The sequence below is a fragment of the Anabrus simplex genome, chromosome 4 (genome assembly GCF_040414725.1).
Source record: "Anabrus simplex isolate iqAnaSimp1 chromosome 4, ASM4041472v1, whole genome shotgun sequence".
NCBI lineage: Eukaryota > Metazoa > Arthropoda > Insecta > Orthoptera > Tettigoniidae > Anabrus > Anabrus simplex.
The window spans coordinates 161,163,980-161,185,515 of NC_090268.1; the positions used below are offsets into that span (position 1 = coordinate 161,163,980).

Below are 21,536 nucleotides of genomic sequence, written 5' to 3' on the forward strand. Positions count from 1 at the left end.
ATTGAATATAAAAAAGAAATAGAGGCCTAATTATTAGTGTGGGGAACGCTACGTACTAATTAGAAAAAATCACAAGGAAATGTAACCTGAATGATAAACAATGTATAATAGAGAAGAAGAATATATGTAAATGGAACCAACCTTCATGTAGTGGAGGTTAGGCGACGACACGAAAAAACAACACGATTGAACTTCTCATTCACTAATAAGTTGACGTGACGGCCACACCTTTCACATACTCTGCTATTTGAAATCAAATTGTGACGTACATAGAATTGAAGTAAACCATTGAAATTGTTCTTGTAATTCGCTGAAAAACTTGTTACATTAATAACACATCCATCGCACGATGCCATGTCAATATAATTAGATATGTTTTCTGTATCAACAATGGCCAGATGCACTGGATGCGCTATGTACGAAGAAAGAAGTAGTAGGCTTTGCTTCTATCAATCCTGTCATTTCGTGACCAGTAAGCGACATAGAATGCCGTGGTGTATTAATGTGAGGAGAAACGTCATTGTGATCCAGGGCTAAGTGGTGCGAGTCGTCTGCGAGAAAAATAAACATAGTCCAGGGCTAACCTAACCGCGAGTCGTCTGCGAGAAAAATAAATAATCTAACCTAACCTAACCTGCGATAAAATTAAACAGTCCTAACCTAACCTATGTGAAAACAAATGTAATTGTGGTCCAGGGCTCAACAAATGTAATTGTGGTCCAGGGCAAGTCGTCTGCGAGAAAAATAAACATAGGACAGTAATACCGCGCGTATATATTGCCGATGAAAGCGGTAACCATGGTACTACCGCGGTACTAATCTTGCGTGACATGTACTGAAGTTCTAATCTTGTTGTTTTCCGACCCCGACAATATTAGAGTATTTGAGGCCTAGGGAGTCTTTCATTTTCATGCCCTTCGTGGCCCTTGCCTTTCTTTGTCCGTTACTTCATTTTTCGAAGTGACGGATCACTACTTTTTCTTTTTTTTCTCTTTATCTACCTTCTGTGGATGGGGGACGCAGACAAAGAATACACCAGGGTATCCTCTGCCTGTCGTAAGAGGTGACCAAGGGATGGTCAAATTAGAACCATGAAACTATTTGTGATTAGTACCACCACGCGTGGAACACCATGGGTTGCCTTTACTTGAACATAGTACCACTATGTTGGGTACCAAATAGGTTTGTGATTAGTAGCAAACGTGGGCACGACGGCTTTTACAGTACTTGTGATTAGTAGCACTATATGAGGGACACCATGGGATGAAGGAACCCATGGTTCTGGCTTGCCTATGATTAGTACCCCCTATATGAGGAATGCCACGGGATAGTACGAGTCCCTGTGGTTAGTACACCTCGGTGATGAACACCATAGATTTGCGTTGCCTGTCAAGGGCGCCGCAATGTGCATAACACATTAGGGTTTAATACACGTGCGAATTTCATTACCTGTGAGGTACCATAATGTATGGAATACCGCGAGTCTACGCTACTCTTGATTAGTACCGCAACATGGGAAATACCATGGTTCTACTTTTATAGCGATAAATACAATTATGAGGGCGAAGACCTGGATTTTTAACCCGTTTCGAGAACAAGCATATTCTAATCGATTCAGCATCGTGCTATAGAAGCGGTCCCTTGGTCTGTACTACTATTGTTTTGTGCCAGCTTCTGTGCATTTGAAGCACTGTGGGTTGGATCCACTGATCGTTTTAACTTAATATCAGTCCATCCATTCATTCTTCGTCCTCACGCTGTGAATTCTGGTCGGTGGAGGATTTTGGACTTTTAATTTGTCATCTTATTTCATACCATTAGGGGCCGATGACCTCGATGTTAGGCCCCTTTAAACAGCAAACATGAATCAATCATTCTGGGTTTGAAATTATCAGTTTGTCTTCAGATTTATTAGACTGTATTTCTGGTACTATTTTCAGATGAGCTGCTTTCATGCACAGCACTTTTACCTAGTAAAGTCTACAATAATTAGTTTTCTCTTTTTTTTTTCTGCCCAGGTATTCCCATACCTCTTATCTTTCAAGAATTCAATCAGTGAATCGTTAACTAATTGCTGTGGGTCATCATGGCTTGATCTAGGCAGTTTGATCTCCCCTTTACCTAACCAATGTAAGTAGGTCTAGTTAACAGAGATGATGACAAATTCCGGGAGGAATATCACTCCTAACCCTGCTTTTCCAAAATGACTTAAGGGTAACATCAGGCAAAGACGGGCACTGTGAAGTCTTTGTTTTAAGGATCCGGTTGCCTTGAAGGCCACTGACATCATTTCTAGTACTGTGGACTTCACAGTGCCAGTCTTTATCCGATGTTACCTTAAGTGATTGTGGAAATGCAGGCTTAGAAATGAATCCTTTTGTGATTTGTCATCCTCAGATGCGTTAACTAGACCTACTTTCATTGGTTGTACTAGTGTGTCAGATTTCTTGGCAAACGGAGATGTTATTGAAACATGAATGCTTGGACAAAATGTGATGCCAGGTTATTAAACAAGACTTTTCTGCTTTCAAGTAGTATTGTGTTAGGTTGAAGGATGTTGAAAATTCGTCAGTTAAGCAGTAAAGCACTGCCTTTTCATCCAGCCATGAGATGTTCTCTCGATTTGAAGTAGCACTGGTCCGCAGCAGCATAGATTGGTATTAGGGCCATTTGTGGTCCTGGTATCGCAAAGAAGTTCACTGTGGTAGACAATAAGTTGGCCTACAGTAAATGGTGTATCAAAGTGAGTACTCCGACCAGTAGTATGCTGACAATTCAGCTAAGGAGCATTGCCAACTTCATGATCTGAAATTTTACAATACATTCTAGGCTAAGCTAATTACCTTTCAGTGTAATCAAATTTGAAATATTGTTTCATCTTTATAGTGTAGGTGTGCCTAAATGTGGCAGTCATGGTACTTCCATGTCATACATTATTAATTCTTTGCAAATGAATATTATCTTAATCCAAAATAGTTATGCTTGTACCAGGAGGTACACCTCAACTCCGCGCATTTAAATCTAGCGCCTAAAAGAACTCCTCTACTGGTGAAACAGTGAAATTGAATCTACACCAACTTATAAATTTACTCAGAAGATGTCACCAGTAAAATATGATGTAATTTGGGTATAATGCGCATTGGTATCACCCAAATATCACTATAAAATTTGTCACAAATGGAACATAATAATTGCTTTTACACATATCAAGTGAAAAATCTGCAGCAAATTAAGAAATATTTGATTTTTTGAGAATATTATGTATGCGTACTTTACCACTTTACAAGTCCATTTGGTGTTGCGCTCACAGTGACACACAATGTCTTTTGTCTTACACTTTCAACAATTTCGTGTGTGATATCTGTATTCACTGGAGTTCTTTGCTTTCGTTTCATTGCTTCACTTGTCAATGACATCATTTCATGAATTGTATCATGATATGCAATATTTAATAGGCGACAAAATAGTATGGCCAATGTACATAAGAAAAATTCAGTGGACTAGTGATATATTTGTCCAGCTACTTTCGTTCGAACAGAAATAAAAATATTTATTGGCTATTTTTCTGTTGACCTCCATTTTGCTGTTTGAACTGGCCGCTCTAGTCATATGCACAAAGATAATGAGAATCTACAGACATAGCACTCCCATTCCACGGTGCTAGCCCTGGACCCGAAGAAAGTAACAAAAGACGGCACCAGCAGCGAATGGACAAAGATAATGAGAATCCACAGACATAGCCCTCCCATTCCACGGTGCTAGCCCTGGACCTGAAGAAAGTAACAAAAGATGGCACCAGCAGTGGAGTATGACATAAACCAGTCCTGTCTACAAGCCTTAAGTATGTTTTCATATTTCTCAAATAACGACGGTATTTCTTAATTTGCCGCAGATTTTTCACTTGATATGTGTAAAAGCAATTATTATGTTCCATTTGTGACAAATTTTATAGTGATATTTGGGTGATACCAATGCGCATCGTACCCTGTAATTTTGTTATTGTGAAGTTTCCTGAACTTACTGTACTTCTACTTGTTTTGTTTGCCATTCATCAAGAGGTTTGGATATTCTTCCACAGATGACACTACTAAAAACTATGATCATGCACCCTCGTGCAAAGTGAAAGAACTTTTGATTTAAATAAGTTTGTATTCATAAGTTTTTTTTACTGATTGATGTTCATTTATTTTTGGGTTGGCAATAATTATCCTTTCTTTCCGCCAGTTTTGAATCCAACCAATCAATAATTTCTGTAATTAATTTTCTACCAATCACAGTCTTCTTCGATTTTAGAGTGTAACTTAGAAAGTACCCAATAAACGTGAGAGGATGTGGCTAGTTTAATCTTGAATGGTCTCGAACTCTCCCTGAGGGTTTATAAACTGCGGGTTTTCACGTTTCTTGGCCAATTGGTCGTCAGCTTACTAAGTGTGTGTGTCAAAGCAGGAGGCGGGAGGCCTCTTTCATCAGGCACCAGTACATCGACAAGGTAATGGCCACATAACATCTTTCTTTCTTGCTAACTCCGCAGTTTAACCCGAGGGAAAGGTCGGAAACTTTAACTATGTAACCAACTTTTCTAAAATGTAAATATTTTTTTTTGGCTAATGTAAAAACGTCGTAAAAACCTTAACTGTAAATCGGTGATAGAAAGTGATGTACCCTCTCGAGCTCCCCTTCATCTTGGTTTGAGAAGCCACGTTCTTCTGCAATGTATTAAAGTTATTTCCATGCGTGCTACCTCAGTAGTTTGGGAATAGCCCCTGTCTCGTCGGCCAAGAGCCGTATAGGTTTGAAAATTTTTTTTGGAGCTCAGTCTTCGACTCCATTCAAATTGTACTCGGGCCGTTTATTTAACTTGTTCTTTTTCACTAAGGCCCTGTAGGTTGGGTACTAGATACCTCTGTGTAATAAGATTTCTATTTGTAAATAGTGCCTTGTAAATCCTGAGATTATTAGATTTTCATGTAATGTTGCCTTGAGTAGGCTTGGAAAAACAGAGAGCCTGTTTGCTCTTTTTCAAGGTTTTGTAAGATTAATGAATGCCTCTTGAAGGCTGGATGTTGTAATTTTGGGAGCAAGTGCTCTTTGAATTAGGGGATTTCTGCCCTTGAGTAAATTTGTGCTCTTTGTAAATTTGAGCTTGTAGCTCAGGAAATGTAAAGCTAGAGGCTTAAAGCCCAAGGTGTTAAAGTTCTGAATCTTGGATTTTTTTACCAATCTGGTTTAATGTTTGCTACTTGTAAAAATTGTTAGATTTTGATTTCTGAAAATATAACCTTCAGTTCAAGTTTTAAATTCATTCTTGACATTGCAGTTAGACCCATTCATCCCAGCACCTTCTTTCACCTCTGCGATCCACAAATACCCCGGAACAATGCTCAGGGCTTCAGGGCTTGTACTATCTGGGATTAAAAAAAAAAACAAATTATTATCCATTATGTCTTTGCATTAGCATGACCTCCCTTGTTGTTTTCCTGTATTTTGACAATCATAAGTTGCATTTAGTAGTTACATAAACGCCAGTTTTTGTCACAGTTTATATATCTCAGTAACATTCGTGTTATGGTTTATAAACTATGTCTGCACTATGGTTTATATTATATGAATAATCCCTTTTTGTTGCAGGGATGAACCATGTACTGTAATCCAAAGCAAGAGGGGGGAATCCTGCTGACTTCAGATTTGCATACTCTGAGAAATGCAGAAGATACCAACCCCTGTTGGTGGGTAGGGGTGGCAGAATACATCCACAGTGTCATTGTTATGGAGTTTCCGTGGAGCAGAAAGAGGTGAACGTAGATGCTGGTGGGAATGGGTCTATCTACAGTATCAAAGACTACAGTAAGTTAAAACTTTAACATAAGTTATATTTCTTTTCCAATCACAAACTTCACAATTTTTCACTTAGTGAAATAACAGGGTTACAGGTACAAATAGCAGTTGAATTAAAGAAAGAAAACCCATGGGTTGAAGATTACAATTACCATGGTATCCCCTGCCTGTCTTAAGAGGCGACTAAAAGGGGCCCAAGGGGCTCTCAACTTGGATTGGCGACCACTGGGCCCTTAGCCGAGTCCTGGCATTGCTTCCACTTACTTGTGCCAGGCTCCTCACTTTAGTCTATCCTGTCCGACCTCCCTTGGTCAACTCTTGTTCTTTCCCGACCCAGACTGTATTAGAGCATTCGAGGCCTTAGGGAGTCTTTCATTTTCACGCCCTTCGCGGCCCTTGCCTTCCTTCGTCCGTTACTTGATCTTTCCAAGTGACATATCCCTTCTTTCTTCTTCTCTCTCTCTCTCTCTCTCTCTCTCTCTTTACCCCCTCTGGATGGGGGACGCAGACGAATAATACACCCATGGTATCCCCTGCCTGTCGTGAGAGGCGACTAAAAGGGGCGGACAAGGGATGATTGAATTAGAACCATTAAACTACTTTTGATTCGTACCATCACGCGGGGAACACCATAGCTTGCCTGTACTTGCGAGTAGTACCACCATATTAGGTACCAAATAGGTTTGTGATTAGTAGCAGCCAAGAGCCTGGCCTGGGGTTTTCCAATACACGTGCGTCGTACCCATGTGAGCAACACCTCGGGTCTGGGCATTGCCTGTGTGTTGTACCACTATATGAGTGACACCGTGGGTCTGCCTTACCTGTGATTAGTACCCACTGTGTGAGGAACGCCACGGGATTGTGTGGTTAGTACACCTAGGTGAGGAAACTCATCAGTTTGCGTTGGCTATGATTGGCGCGATTGTGTGAGAAACACCATAGGTTTGCGTTACCTATACGAAGTACAATACTTTTGAGTAGGACCATCTTGTGTGGAACACCGTGAGTCTTCGCTACTTTTGATTAGTACCCCAACATGACAAATACCATGGTTCTACTTTACTCGCGACATGTACCATTCTGAGGGGCCTTAGACGTGGATTTTGCACCCTGTAGACTTCAAGCATCATTGTGCTTTATAAGTGGTCCCTTGGTCAGTAATACTATTATTTACAATCTTTTTTTTTTAGTCTGATCCACTGTTTTTTTTTTGTTAGGTTCATGTCCATCCATTTATTCTTCATGACATTTTTTATTATTTTTTGGTCAGTGGATGATGATGATGACGATGATGCTTGTTGTTTAAAGGGGCCTAACATCGAGGTCATCGGCCCCTAATGGTACGAAATGAAACGACAAAGTAAATGTTCAAAATTATCCACTGACCAAAATAAAAAATGCCATGAAGAATGAATGAACGAATGAATGAATGAATGAACATGAATTTAAAACAATCAGTGGATCCGACTCAAAAAACTATCATAGTTAATAGTATTACTGACCAAGGGACCACTTCCAAGGCAAATCGAGAATGTCAAAGGCCCCTCAGAATGGTACTTATCGCTAGTAATGTAGAACCATGGTATCTGTCCTGTTGCGGTACTAATCAATGGTAGCAGAGACTTGCGGTATTCCACACATTATTGTACTACTCAAAGCTTATGAAATTCGACATTAATACAGACCTATGTTTCTCTCACTCTGCGGCGCCATTCACAGGCAACGCAAACCTATGATGTTCATCACATAACAGTACTAACCACAGGGACCTCTCCCTATCCCGTGGTGTTCCTCATATAGTGGGTACTAATCACAGGTAAGGCAGGTCCATGGTAGCTATCATCCCATGGTCCCGCTCATATGGTGGTACTAATCACAGGTACTGCAAAAGCCGACCGCGCGGTGCTCCTGTGTGCTACTAATCACAAACCTATTTCGTACCTAATATAGTGGTACTACGCACAAGTAAAAGCGACCCTTGGTTTTCTCCGCGTGGTGGTACTAATCACATGTAGTTGCATGGTTCGAATACAACCATCCCTTGGTCGCCCCTTTTAGTCGGCTCTCACGACAGGCAGGGGGTACCGTGGGTGTATTATTCGTCTGCCTCCCCCACCCATAGAGGGTGTGTGTTTGGTCCGCGAGAGGTATTTTATTTCCCTCAAGTCCGCCGGCAAGCCGGTTAGGACCCCCCTATCCGCCACCTGGGACGCGCCACGTGGGAGTATCACCTCTCCCCCTGCTACGCCTGCGTAGCAGGTTCGTGGGGTCAGTGGATGAATTTGAACTTTTTGTTATTTCATTTCGTACAATTAGGGGCCGATGACTTCGATGTTAGGCCCCTTTAAACAACTAGCATTATCATCATCGTGTTCACGGGCACTTGGCTCCAACAGTAACAATTTACGGCCTTCCAAAGGTACCTCGCAATATTACAGTAAATTAGCAATCTTAGACAAGAGCTTACATGCTCTCCAACATTAACCAAGGAGACTGCACTCCCAATTTCTTACAGCCCACTCAAGGCAACATTACACCAAAAATCTTACAAATTTCTGGCCTCTCTAGGCCCAACCTACAATTAACAATTTTTTACACAGGGGTATCAATTAACCAAACTACTGGGCCTTCATGGAAAGAAGAACATGTTAAATTACTGGCCCAAACACAAAATGAATGAAGGCGTACACTTGCGCTTCTAGAAAATTAATATAAAACCCTAATTGGGCTCTTGGCCCAATGATGCAGAAGCTAATCCCAAGCTACTGAGGTAACTAGAATGAAGGTTAATTACGCTTTAAAGAAAAGAGAAACAGTTACAGAATCGTAGTCACCTCAAACTAAGTTGAAGGGGAACTCGAATCGGTAACTCACTCTCTATCCCCGATTTTCAGTTTAAGTTTTTTATGAAATTTTATATTAGCCGAAAGAAAATTTACATTTTAGAAAACAGGAGGTTACGTAGTTAGAAATTAGAACCTTCCCCTCGTGAAGTCTGTGGAGGTAGCTACATAGAGATACGACTGGTGGCCATTACCTTGGCTGATGAACTGCCTGTTTTAACACACACACTCAGAAATTCAGTGATCCAAAGACAAGGTAGCCTGAAAAGGCAGCAGCTTATATACCTAACGAGACGGTTCGAGAGGGTTCTGGACTAAATCCGGACACACCCTCTTATTTTTGTTGGCAAATTCAAAAGGTACAAGAAATTTGTGATTGGTTGAAAAATGATTACAGAAAATTTCTGATTGGCCAGATTCAAAAACTGGCAGAATGAGAAGGAATTGTTGCAAACCTTGAAGTAACAAAATAAATGAGTTTAGTTGAGGAAACATAACACAAAACTTCCTTACTTCTTTAATTCTTTTACCTTGCACCAGAGTGCATTACCTTAGTTTTTTGTAATGACATATATTGAGAAAAGTCTAAACTTCTTGACGTAAAACAAAACAAATAAGTCCAATCAGTTTAGGCAACTTCAAAATAACACATTACTCAATAATTCACTGGTGACATCTTCAGTTCAATGTCCCAACTTCGTGCCGTAACTGTTTCACGTTTTGTTAGAGGGGTAGCGTTCCTTAAGGCGCTTCATTTAAATGAGCGGAGTTGAGGTGCATCTCCCGGTACAGACCTCCCCAGTCAAAGGTCCTTCCTTGGGGTGACACAGAAGAAATTTGAAAGAAGATGATTTGCACATAGAAATTTTTATAGATGCTGAAAGATATCTTGCTGTAAGTCCTTTTTTTAGAGAATTAGTTTGGAAAACAAGATTTGAAGTCTTGTGATTGTAGAAGTTAATTATATGCCGATTCAGACTGTTGGCAAGACCGGCCGCTGCTGCCGATACCCAGGTGAGGTCGCCTGGACCCCCCAAGTACCCTCTGATACACCTCTCCCGCTACAATGAGATTAGATGTGCAGTCCCCAGATGGGTTGGCGGTAGAGTAACCACACCTCAGCCCTTGCCGAAAAGATGGAACTCCTGGGCGCTGTTCAGAAGGAGGCCTCACTAGAGTGAAGTGGGCCAATTACCCACTCCGGTATCGCTCGCCAGATGTTGAGACGACCGACGACAGCTGAGGGGGTACTGAAACAGACAGAGATTGTTTTGCTGGAGCATGCAAGTACAATTTTTATTTGTTGGGGGCAGAGGGGCGGGCAGCATTGATGGATAGTGTGTGTTAGCAATGCAAGGATTAAGGAGACGGGGCTTGGTAATGGCCACCAGGTACTGGCTAACAAGAAATATCTCGGAGCGGAAGATTTTACAAGAGTACACATAATGCCTACTAATAATAATAGGGGCAGAAAGCCTCGCCATTAGCATTACATAATTTTTAAGCAGTACGACGCTTCTTAAAAATAAAGATAACATTCAACGCCTGCCTATGTTTAGTGGCGAATATAAAACAACCCTGAGTTTAAACAGGTTTCACCTGAGAGAGGTGAACCCTAAATATCCTCTTCGTGGCTGGGTTACTGACCAATAATGTAACCGGTGTTAGAAAAATTTAGAATGAAGCACGGCCCATGGAACCTGGGGGCAAGCTTGCCCACAGGAACAAAATTCCTAACCATGACCTGATCTCCGACCTTTAAATTGGTGGGCCTCCGTCCACGATTATATCTTTCTCTAACTTTTTGTGGGACACTTTTAGGTTACTTGTAGCCTTTTTCCATAGATCTCTAATATTCTTGGGATCTATTGTCTCTGGTTATGTCATTAAGTGACCAAAGATTAGAGAGCGGCATATTAGGAATAAACTTAAACATGAGAGATGCTGGAGTGATCTTGTGTGACTCATGAACCACCAAATTTAGAGCAAAAGCCAACCAATGCAAGGAGGTATCTCACCTGGAATGATCTCCATGATGAAACGCAATTAAAGCAGATCGGAGATTACGATTAACCCGCTCAGCCTCAGACGGTTGAGGGTAATAAGCTAAAGTGGTTAAGTGTGATATAGACAGGTCAAAACAGAATTCACGGAATAAGTTAGATGTGAATGCCTTAGCATTATCAGAATACAGTATATATATATTGACAAGGACCAAAAGAAGCAAAAACAGTATTCAAACAAGAAATAGTAGACTGAGCGGTAGCCAGCTTAGTCAGAAACAACCAAGAAAATCTTGTGAAACCATACATACACACACCAGAATAAATTTATTTGCGTTCCCCTTTGATTGTGGGAAGGGTCCGACGTAGTCTATATATAGAGGTACCATGGTGCTGGACGCCTGATGCAATGACATGATGATGATGATGATTATGATGATGATGATGATGATGATGATGCTTGTTGTTTAAAAGGGCCTAACATCGAGGTCATCGGGTCCTAATGGTACGAAATGAAATGACAACAAAAAGTTCAAAAAATCCATTGACCAAAATAAAAAAATACATGAAAAATGAATGGATGGACATGAACCCAAAAAAACAAGAAACAACCAAACAAAAAACAGTGGATCCGACTCAAAAAAGGTCATAAATAACACTATTACTGACCAAGGGACCACTTAATAAAGCACAGTCCTGAAAGGAGGGTGCTTGATGTCTAATGGTTTCCAAAAACCAGGTCTAAGGCCCCTCAGAATGGTACATGTCATGAGTAAAGTAGAACCATGGTATTTGTCATGTTGGGGTACTAATCAAAAGTAGCGAAGACTCACGGTGTTTCACACAAGATGGTACTACTCACAAGTATTGTACTTCGTATAGATAACGCAAACCTATGGTGTTTCTCACACAATGGCGCCACTCATAGCCAACGCAAACCGATGAGGTTCCTCACCTAGGTGTACTAACCACAGGGACTCGCACTATCCCGTGGTGTTCCTCACATAGTGGGTACTAATCATAGGCAACGCAGACCCACGGTGTCGCTCATATAGTGGTACAACTAACAGGCAACGCCCAGACCCGCGGTGTTGCTCACATGGGTACGACGCACGGGTACTGGAAACCCACAGGAGAACCCCCTCTTGCTGCTACTAATCACAAACCTATTTCGTACCTAATGTAGTGGTACTACTCGCAAGTACAGGCAACCCATGGTGTTCCCCGCATGATGGTACGAATCAAAAGTAGTTTCATGGTCCTAATTCAATCATCCCTTGGTCGCCCCTTGTAGTCGCCTCTTACAACAGGCAGGGGATACTGCGGGTGTAGTCTACATGTGCGTTCCCCACCCGCAGGGGGTAGTGTGTTTGGTCCGCGAGAGGTATTTTATTTCCCTCAAGTCCGCCGGTTAGGACTCCCCTATCCGCCACGTGGGATGTGATGACAAGAGCCCTAGTTTAGTAGACAAGGTGGGCTCACTAAGCAAACAAGATTTACACGCTTTTACCATTTCTCGAATTTCACTCTCCATACCTTTCTAAATGAACATCTCTCGGATCTTTTCCCGAGTTTTGAAGATGCGTAAATGCCCCCCTGATGGGGTCTCATGATAGTACTAGAAGATCATAGGCACAAGCACAGCTGGAGTCACTACTTTCATCTTTAGATCGTGCCTCGAAGGGCAACACAAACCTCGTTTCTCAACACATAAGGGACCACATGTTCCCAGAAGAAAGGGTTTCCATTATAGGAGCCAGCACAAGATCTTCACGTTGGTATTTTTCAATACCCCAAAATAACGAAGGGCATCTGTTAGAATAGCATTAATACCCGAAGGTATGGGCATGGAAATAGAAGAACTATCTTCCTGTTCGGTCGTCTCCACTTCATGAGAGAACATGCGGCTTAGACCATCCACAACTGCATTTTCAGATCCTCTAATATGCCTCACATCAAATTGGAAAGCAGAAATCCAGATGGCCCAGCGGGCTGTGCGACCAGTACGACGAGGCCTAGCTTGGTTATCCGTTTCTAGGTCGAATTTGACATGTTCCATGTTCCAAACCCTCAAGTTCATAGATTGAATATTTGGCCTCCTGAGCCGATAAGGTCCTAGAAGCATAGGCGATGGGTCGCCTTCCTAGTTCCGAATCCTGAAGGAGGACAGCAGCAACCGTCGATGACGAGGCGTCGGTTTGGACAGTGAAATTCTTCAAAAAATCTGGCATTGTTAATACAGGGGCGTTACAAAGAGCTAATTTCAGATCTTCAAAAGCGGCTTGCCGAGATGGCCCCCAATCAAATTTGACACCTTTCCTATGTAGTAAGTTCAAGGCACCGCTCTGTTGGCGAAGTTAGGAATGAATTTCGTGAAGAAATTCACCATACCAATAAACCCGGTAATGCCTTTGGTGTCCTTAGGAGGTTTGAAATCACGGATGGCCTGTGTTCTGGAATGATCGATGGAAACACCATCGGGTGACACAACATACCTTAAGAGCGACATATCTAAACTAGCTTTTGCTAAACCTTCTAACTTCACAGTTAACCCAACCTTACGAAGGCGATTTAGTACTCCCTTTAGACGATCTAGGTGTTCTTCAAAGGTCTCAGAAAATATGACATCATCAAGGTAGTGATAAGTATTCAAATTTGATGTCAGAAAAGACCCTATCTAGCAATCTAGTAAGAACAGCTGCCCCCGCGGGGAGCACGAAAGGCACGCGGTTGTACTCATACAAGTTCCAGTCCGTGACAAAAGCTGTTAAATGTTTCGATTCTTCTGCTAGAGGTATCTGGATGTACGCCTGATTAAGATCAAGGATGGTAAAGAATTTGGCTTTCCGAAACCATGAAAAACAAGAGTGAAGATCAGAAAGGGGCACAGATTGTAACACCACCGTATGGTTTAAAGCCCTATAATCAATCACTGGCCTGAAGCCACCTTGCGGTTTTGGTGCAAGAAAAATGGGCGATGAATACGCTGACTTAGGTCGAATTATACCATCCTTCAACATTTGATCGATGTCCTTAAGAACCTTCATTTTAGGTGGGGACAGTCTATAAGGCGGAAACTATCTGGAAACGAATCCGTAACCTCAATCTTATATTCGATAAGGTCAGTAACACCAGGAACAGCTGAAAATACAGTAGAACCTCAATAATTCTAAATCAGTTCATTCAAAATCCTGCCTAATTCGAAGAAGTTCTCGTTCCTGGAAACTTGAGATACGGTTTTGCATGTTATTTAAATGGTTTTATTCGAAATGCGGATAATTCGTAATTTGAACTACAATGTCGGCCCCATTACTGAAATTCAGAGTTTTAATTCAAAACTGCCATTACATTTTAAAACAATAGTATGTAACACAGTAATTTAAATGCAAAATTTATCTGCGTCGTGATAGAACGCGTGTTCCAGAACGTGGAGGGGTAGCTTTCCGCACTTACACTCACTTCGGTGCGTCTACAGTGTGCTTCATAATTGCTAAGTTGAATGAAATCGGAATTCTTTTGTATTCAACCTTTTAAGGAACGCCGTAATATCACACAGCAGGCAGTGTGCGGAAAAACAATCCGCGAACACTGGCGATGTCAACAGTTGACGAAAAGGCGTGGCTCATATAATCAACTCGTAGGCACTGAACAATACTGTCATTGCCGATGAAACTGCATTGCTTTCTTTTAATGCCGAGCCCAAACAGTCTTGTGGTTTTAAAGGAGAAAGTGCCAGCCGGGGAATCGTACATGGGTGCATCTCATTATAATGTGTTGCAATGAAAAAGGAAGCAAGAAACTTTATCCCCCGCCCGTCTTAGGAAAGTTCGATAAGCCTTAATGTTTTAAGGGCCTCGGGCACTTTCCATACAAGTACAAGGCATCTAAAAATGCAAACAGTACAGTAATCCAAAAAATAATGCATTTGCACAGGGGAACCAGCATAATTTATCCTTGTCTTTGAATTGTGTGATTTTTTTTTTCTTTCGCTGTGTGAGGTTATGTTCGTCAGTGCTTAGCAAAAAGCAGGACATTTAAGGAAAATGCCTGACAATTTCAATCGATAACAAAATTATACATATATTACACACAACTTTTTACAAAAGGAAATACCTTACTTACTGATCAGTACATGCTGCAGTTCATTTCCTTGAAGCTGTATTTTTCAACAGAACCTACTTTTGAAAGAAGACGCGAATTATTTTCTTGAACCATGAACCTGCTACGCAGGCGTAGCAGGGGGAGAGGTGAAGCTCCCACGTGGCGCGTCCCAGGTGGCGGATAGGGGGGTCGTAACTGGCTTGCTGGCGGACTTGAGGGAAATAAAATACCTCTCGCGGACCAAACACACACTCCCTGTGGGTGGGGGAGGCAGACGAATAATACACCCACGGTATCCCCTGCCTGTCGTGAGAGGCAACTAAAAGGGGCGACCAAGGGATGATTGAATTAGAACCATGAAACTACTTTTGATTCGTACCACCACGCAGCGAACACCATGGGTCATCTTTACTTGTGAGTAGTACCACTCTGTTAGGTACTGAATAGTTTTGTGATTCGTAGCACTCGAGCGGGGTTCAGTGTGGGTTTCCAGTACCCGTGAGTCGTACCCATGTGAGCAACACCACAGGTCTGGGCGTTGCCTGTGAGTTGTACCACTATATGAGCGACACCGTGGGTCTGCGTTGCCAGTGATTAGTACCCACGGGAATGCTGGCGCCCGTGATGAGTACACCTAGGTGAGGAACCTCATCGGTTTGCGTTGGCTATGAGTGGCGCCATTGTGTGAAAAACACCATAGGTATGCGTTACCTTTACGACGTACAATACTTGTGGGTAGTACCTTAATGTTTGGAACACCGTGAGTTTACGCTACCTTTGATTAGTACCGCAGCTTGAGAAATACCATGGTTCTCCTTTACTACCGATAAGTGCCATTATGCGGGATCGTTGACGTAGATATTGGTCCATTCAGACAAGCATAATCGATTCAGGATTGGGCTTTGGAAGCAGTCCCTTGGTCAGTAATATTGTTTCTGGGAATGTTCGGCATTGCACGTCTTATTCACTGATAGTTTTAAATTCATATTCATCAATTCATTCCTCATCATCACGTTTTGAATTTGGGTCAGTGGACGAATTTTGTACTTTTAAATTGTAATTCCATTTCGTCTCATTTCGTACCATAGGGGCCGATGACGATGTTAGGCCCCTCTAAACAAGCATCATCATATGTTCTTGAAGTACATATTTATAAAATTCTTCACACGACACATCTTTGAAATTGAACTTCACAAGTAACATACCTTTCACTGATTCTACCAACAAACGGTTCCTTTCCTTTGTCCATTGAGTATTAGGAATGAAAACACATGTTCAGTGGAGGCATTGCTGCCTGGTATGGCAAAGAAAAACTGACAAATGTTCAAAAGTTCAGAAAATACCTCAATGTTCTGGCACTTATTAAAAAAAAAACAGACCAGTGTTGGTCTAGTGTTGTATCTTTATCCTAAGTTGAAGTTTTAGAATCAGCCCTTACGTTGCAGAACTGGTTGAATAATTTTGAATCATCTATTTCTACACATTTGACTGTAAGTACTGAATACATGGTACAATATCGTCAAAGCTGAGGTCTTTAATGTTTTGAAGTTTCAACCATTTGAAACACTTGAATTCCTCTATAGGATGCATCCATTTATCTAAGTACTCAGTGCAGGTTTCATAGAAACAAGATATGTTCTCCATAAACACTTTGCATTCTTTATCCAAACCATCTTCTGAAGATGCATTTAACATCTGTCTGACTTTTAAGGGAATATGTTCTTTCTCAAGTGACAAAATTTTGTAGTGAAAAATGTGCATGGTTGAGGAAAGAAGCAAAAATAAAGCTCTGAAAAGTCATTTTCAAGGAAGTTTTCAACTGATGAAGGCTCTAACTTGCTACCCTGAGAAAGCAAGTAGGATTTCAGAGCTGGGAACAATTGCGGGATTCTTTCAACTGCTGGATACAATGTTAACCACCTAGTCTTAGAGTGATTTAAAAGCTGCAGATAATTTACATCAACAAATTCACAAAAGTCTTTCAGTTCCTGAGTGCGCACTGCATATATATGAAAGAAGTTGAAAATTTTTCATCACCACAGACTCAATATCAACAGGAAGGGCATCAGCTCCATGTTGCAAACAGTTACGTAGAATGTGAGCATGACATCCAACACCTACTATGTTTTCATTCAAGTCTTTTTTGAGAGCAGAGAATACATTCTTCCCTTCCCTGTGTGCAAGGCCTCCAAAATTAACATTGGCATTGTCCCCAGAAAATGCAATGCATCTACAAGTAATTTTATGCTTTTTGAGAGTATCTGAAATATAGGAGGAAATACATTCAGAACTTTCATTTGGACGTGCTTGTAAATCAAGAACTTTTATCTGAATGCCATTATTTTTGTAATCAAAGAATTGGATGGCAATTGGAAACAACTTTTGTGCACCATGATTGCTTGCATCTATTCCTAGGCCAAAAATGGAACTTTATTGTTAAGAGTTTCAATTATAATATCTGTCAAGTAAGGAGCTATAACATTATTTATTATGGCTTCTGTTTTAGTTCTTGCACAGGTCAGTTTCTATGCTACTTCAGAACCTAAGAACATACTCTTATTCAATTTAGCTGTGCAGTCCATTGATTTGTACGACTGGTGATGGAAAACTGTATGAAATGACATTGTAGCTTATGCAGCATGAACTCTTTTATCTTCTGGTGAATATTTGGGAGTGACAAATGATAACATTGAACATGATATTGACCTAGTTCTCACCATCTTTTTGTGTTTTTCACTGTTAACGTGTCTTTCCAAGTCACCAACACCTTTGTATCCGACATTAACATAACTATCACACACTGCACATTTCGCTTCACTTTCACTGCGTCCTTGAGTAAAGCAAGGATACTTATGTTTTAGTTTATCCGAAAATTTACACTGTTTTTTTTTTTTTAGATTCACTCCTTTCAGGTTGCAAAGATGACATACTTGTATGTAATAGGATGCAATGAGATTAATATTTCACTCCACTCGATGCATACTCGCACTATAATTTACGGCGACAACCAGATAACCAAACACGATAGCTGCACATCATATGGCAAGCACATGTAAACTGTAGTTTTATACACTTCCGGTTTCTCTCAACATAAACGTGGAAATGAAGCGCGTTGATTGGTTGATCGATACCTGGACTTCGAGTTCAATATATCGAATATTAGTATTACTTATTTCCACCCTCGGAAGTAGCGCCCTGAGCACATGGAGTTGATGTACGATACAATAACATGCTTTCTTCAGCCTAAAACCTAAGTGAGCGAGCAATCTAGTAACGAAAAATACCGGATAATGTCGATAAATTAGAAATGCTGGCCGGATATAACCAAAATGATTGAAAAGCAGGACATGTCCGGCAAAAGCCAGACGGTTGGTAACCCTATTGCATTATTTGAACCCTGTAAATGCACCTTGTTGGTACATTTCGGAAATAGATTCCATGGCATTTGAAAGGTTTAAACTGTGAATCAAGGTGATTACATGCATTAATAGGTCTTAGAATGAGTTTACTTTGTGACGCGGCAAGTGTTCAAATTTCTGAAGTACGAGAGAAGTGCCATGGCGGGAAATCGTGCAATCGTGCAAGAATATGTTCTACGTAAATAGTAGTGCTGTCCGTCTCATGCGATCTTCCTGCTAGGAGATTCTTCATTTAATTGTGAAGCTAATTTAGTGCTAAAGACAACAGCCTTCTTTATTTTATTGATTGGCATTGCTTGCACGTTGTTCTTCTCGAGGCAGACTAACTTAAACGATGCCAATCTTGGAAGTTATAACGCTCTAATATCTTATATTTTCAAACTACCATTGACCCAGCGCTAAGAATACTTACCCACGAACCTGCTACGCTGGTGTAGCAGGGGGAGAGGTGATACTCCCACGTGACACGTCCCAGGTGGCGGAAAGGGGGGTCCTAACCGGCTTGCCGGCGGACTTGAGGGAAATAATATACCTCTCGCAGACCAAACACACTAACCCCTGCGGGTCGGAGATGCACATGTAGAATACACCCGCGGTATCCCCTGCCTGTCGTGAGAGGCGACTAAAAGGGGCAACCAAGGGATGACGGAATTAGAACGATGAAACTACTTTTGATTAGTACCATCACTCGGGGAAAACCATGGGTCGCCTTTTCTTGCGAGTAGTACCACTATGTTAGGTACACAATAGGTTTGTGCTTAGTAGCAGCAGCGAGAGGGTCACTGTGGGTTTCCAGTACCCGTGAGTCGTACCCACGTGAGCAACACCACGGGTCTGGGCGTTGCCTGTGCTTAGTACCACTATATGAGCGACACCGTGGGTCTGCATTGCCTGTGATTAGTACTCACTATGTGAGGAGCACCACGGGAATACCGGCGCCCGTGATTAGTACACCTTGGTGAGGAACCCCATCGGTTTGCGTTGGCTATGAGTGGCGCCATTGTGTGAGAACACCATAGGTCTGCGTTACCTGTACAGCGTACAATACTTGTGAGTAGTACCATCATGTGTGGAACACCGTGAGTCTTCGCTATTTTTGATTAGTACCCCGACATGACAAATACCATGGTTCTACTTTACTCGCGACATGTACCATTCTGAGGGGCCTTAGATCTGGATTTTGGACCCCTATCAACATCAAGCATCCTTGATTCAGGATTGTGCTTTATGACTGGTCCGTTGGTCAGTCATACATTAATTATGATGTTTTTTGAGTTGGATTCACTGTTTTTTTGTTTGCTTGTTTTTTTTTTGTTTTTTGGTTCATGTCCATCCATTCCTTCTTCACGACATTTTTATTTTATTTTGGTCAGTGGATGAATTTGATATTTTTTGTTATTTCATTTCGTACCATTAGGGGCCGATGACCTCGATGTTAGGCCCCTTTAAACAACAAGCAAAAAAAAAAAAGAATACTTACTGCTCTGGTATCTATCGTAGTAACTCTATGAGAAACAAAATAATATTCATCTCCTGCCACGTTAAAATAACATACTGAATTAAAATGCCTAACGTTGATTCACAGTCTGGTGACGAAATTCCATCCCCTATCTGTAATAACCACGAACCTACTACGATGGCGTAGCAGGGGGAGAGGTGATACTCCCATGTGGCGCGTCCCAGGTGGCGGATAGGGGGGTTCTAACCGGCTTGCCGGCGGACTTGAGGGAAATAAAATACCTCTCGCGGACCAAACACACTACCCCCTGCGGGTGGGGGACGTACATGTAGAATACACCCGTGGTATCCCCTGCCTGTCGTAAGAGGCGACAAAAAGGGGCGACCTTGGCGCGGACATGGATTGCGGTTTGGTATAATGTGATGGACCTCCTGTGGATGGGAGAGGCTGAATACATCCATAGGTAATCCCTGCCTGTCGTAGAAGGCGACTTAAAGGGTCATGTGGCCATGGTCCCCTCTTTATTTTTTATTATTTTTCCGAGGGTCAGATGTAGACCATTCCAAATTTTGATGTGCGTGCTGCTCGGCGATGGAGCTCCTATGTGTGCGACTACGCTCGAAAGCCCGTGCCAGCAACCACCCAGGACGCGGCGGGTGGGAGTGTCATGTACCCGGGCAGTGGTATCCGCCTGACAACGCAGGTCCCCGCACAGCCGAATGCCAGAAGGACATATTCTTATTAATTATTTTTATTTATTTTTTCTATATTTAGTGCTCTGTACACGCTATGGGGTACATGCTATTGCGGGTGACTGGAGGAAGGGAGTCTTAGTGCTCATTGCCTCAGTCATCCCGTATTAGGCATCGTCCAACATGGGACCCCGGGCAGTACCTGCTATGACCAGGTGGGTATTGCCTTGGCTGCTTGGTTCGGCTACAGAGACCCCTCATCGGAGTGGGTGGCATTCGGGGAGGATGCTATCGGGCATGGCTTCCAAACGAAGTCGGCTCTCTCAAGGTGGTCGCCCACCTAAGTCTTTAACTTTTGCTTCCCTGCGAGGTTCAACTCCCTGGGAACATGCGCAGCGTGCAGGAATGGGATCCAGCTTCCCTAGGTTTCTGGTCGCTACCAGAACCGATGGGCATGATTTTAAGCTGGTGAAGTCGATCCTGTTTAGTAGACACATCGAAGGCGTCTATGGCGACCTGGAGGAACTTAAGAAAATGCGCAACGGTAGTTTGCTTCTAAAGACTCGTACAGCACTGCAAGCTGATCAGTTGCTTAAGTGCGAGCACTTTGGCGAAATCCCCGTCAAAGTGGAGGAGCATAACTCCTTGTACCTGGTTCGCGGAGTCATCTTTCACCGCGACCTTATTCTGAACACTGACGACGAGTTGATGGAAGACATGAAGAACCGTGGCGTGACACACGTCCGGCGCATTACGTGCAAGGTCAACGGTGAAGACGTTGCCACTGGTGCCTTCATTGTCTCTTTCAAGTTGTCAGTGTTACCAGAGAAAGTCAAGGTAACAACTTATCGTTGCGATGTGAGGCCGTACATCCCGCCTCCTATGCGATGCTATCAATGTCAGCGATTTGGACATATGGTATATCGCTGTTCGAATCAGGCTGTATGTGGTACATGTGGACGAGTAGCTCACGGCGCGGAGGAGTGCACAACTCCATACAAGTGCACTAACTGCTCCGGTTTTCATTCTCCTCGGGATCGGAATTGTCCGACATACCTGAGTGAGAAGAAGATCCAGGAGATCAAGAACCTGGATGGTCTTTCCTACCAGGAAGCGCGAAGTAAGTTTAATTCTACGAATACACCTGCCCGTACACTCGACTATAGTTTGATAGCAGTCTTCCA

The 21,536-nt window shown here is 42.2% G+C and overlaps 1 long non-coding RNA gene across 1 annotated transcript in view; it reads left to right on the top strand.

The window, feature by feature from the left end:
• Window positions 1-21,536, top strand: part of LOC137500552 (uncharacterized) — a 46,750-nt gene that overhangs the window by 2,184 nt on the left and 23,030 nt on the right. The window contains exon 2 of the long non-coding RNA XR_011018087.1: window positions 5,629-5,844. This is a non-coding gene — a long non-coding RNA (uncharacterized lncRNA). The remainder of the gene's footprint in view (window positions 1-5,628; window positions 5,845-21,536) is intronic.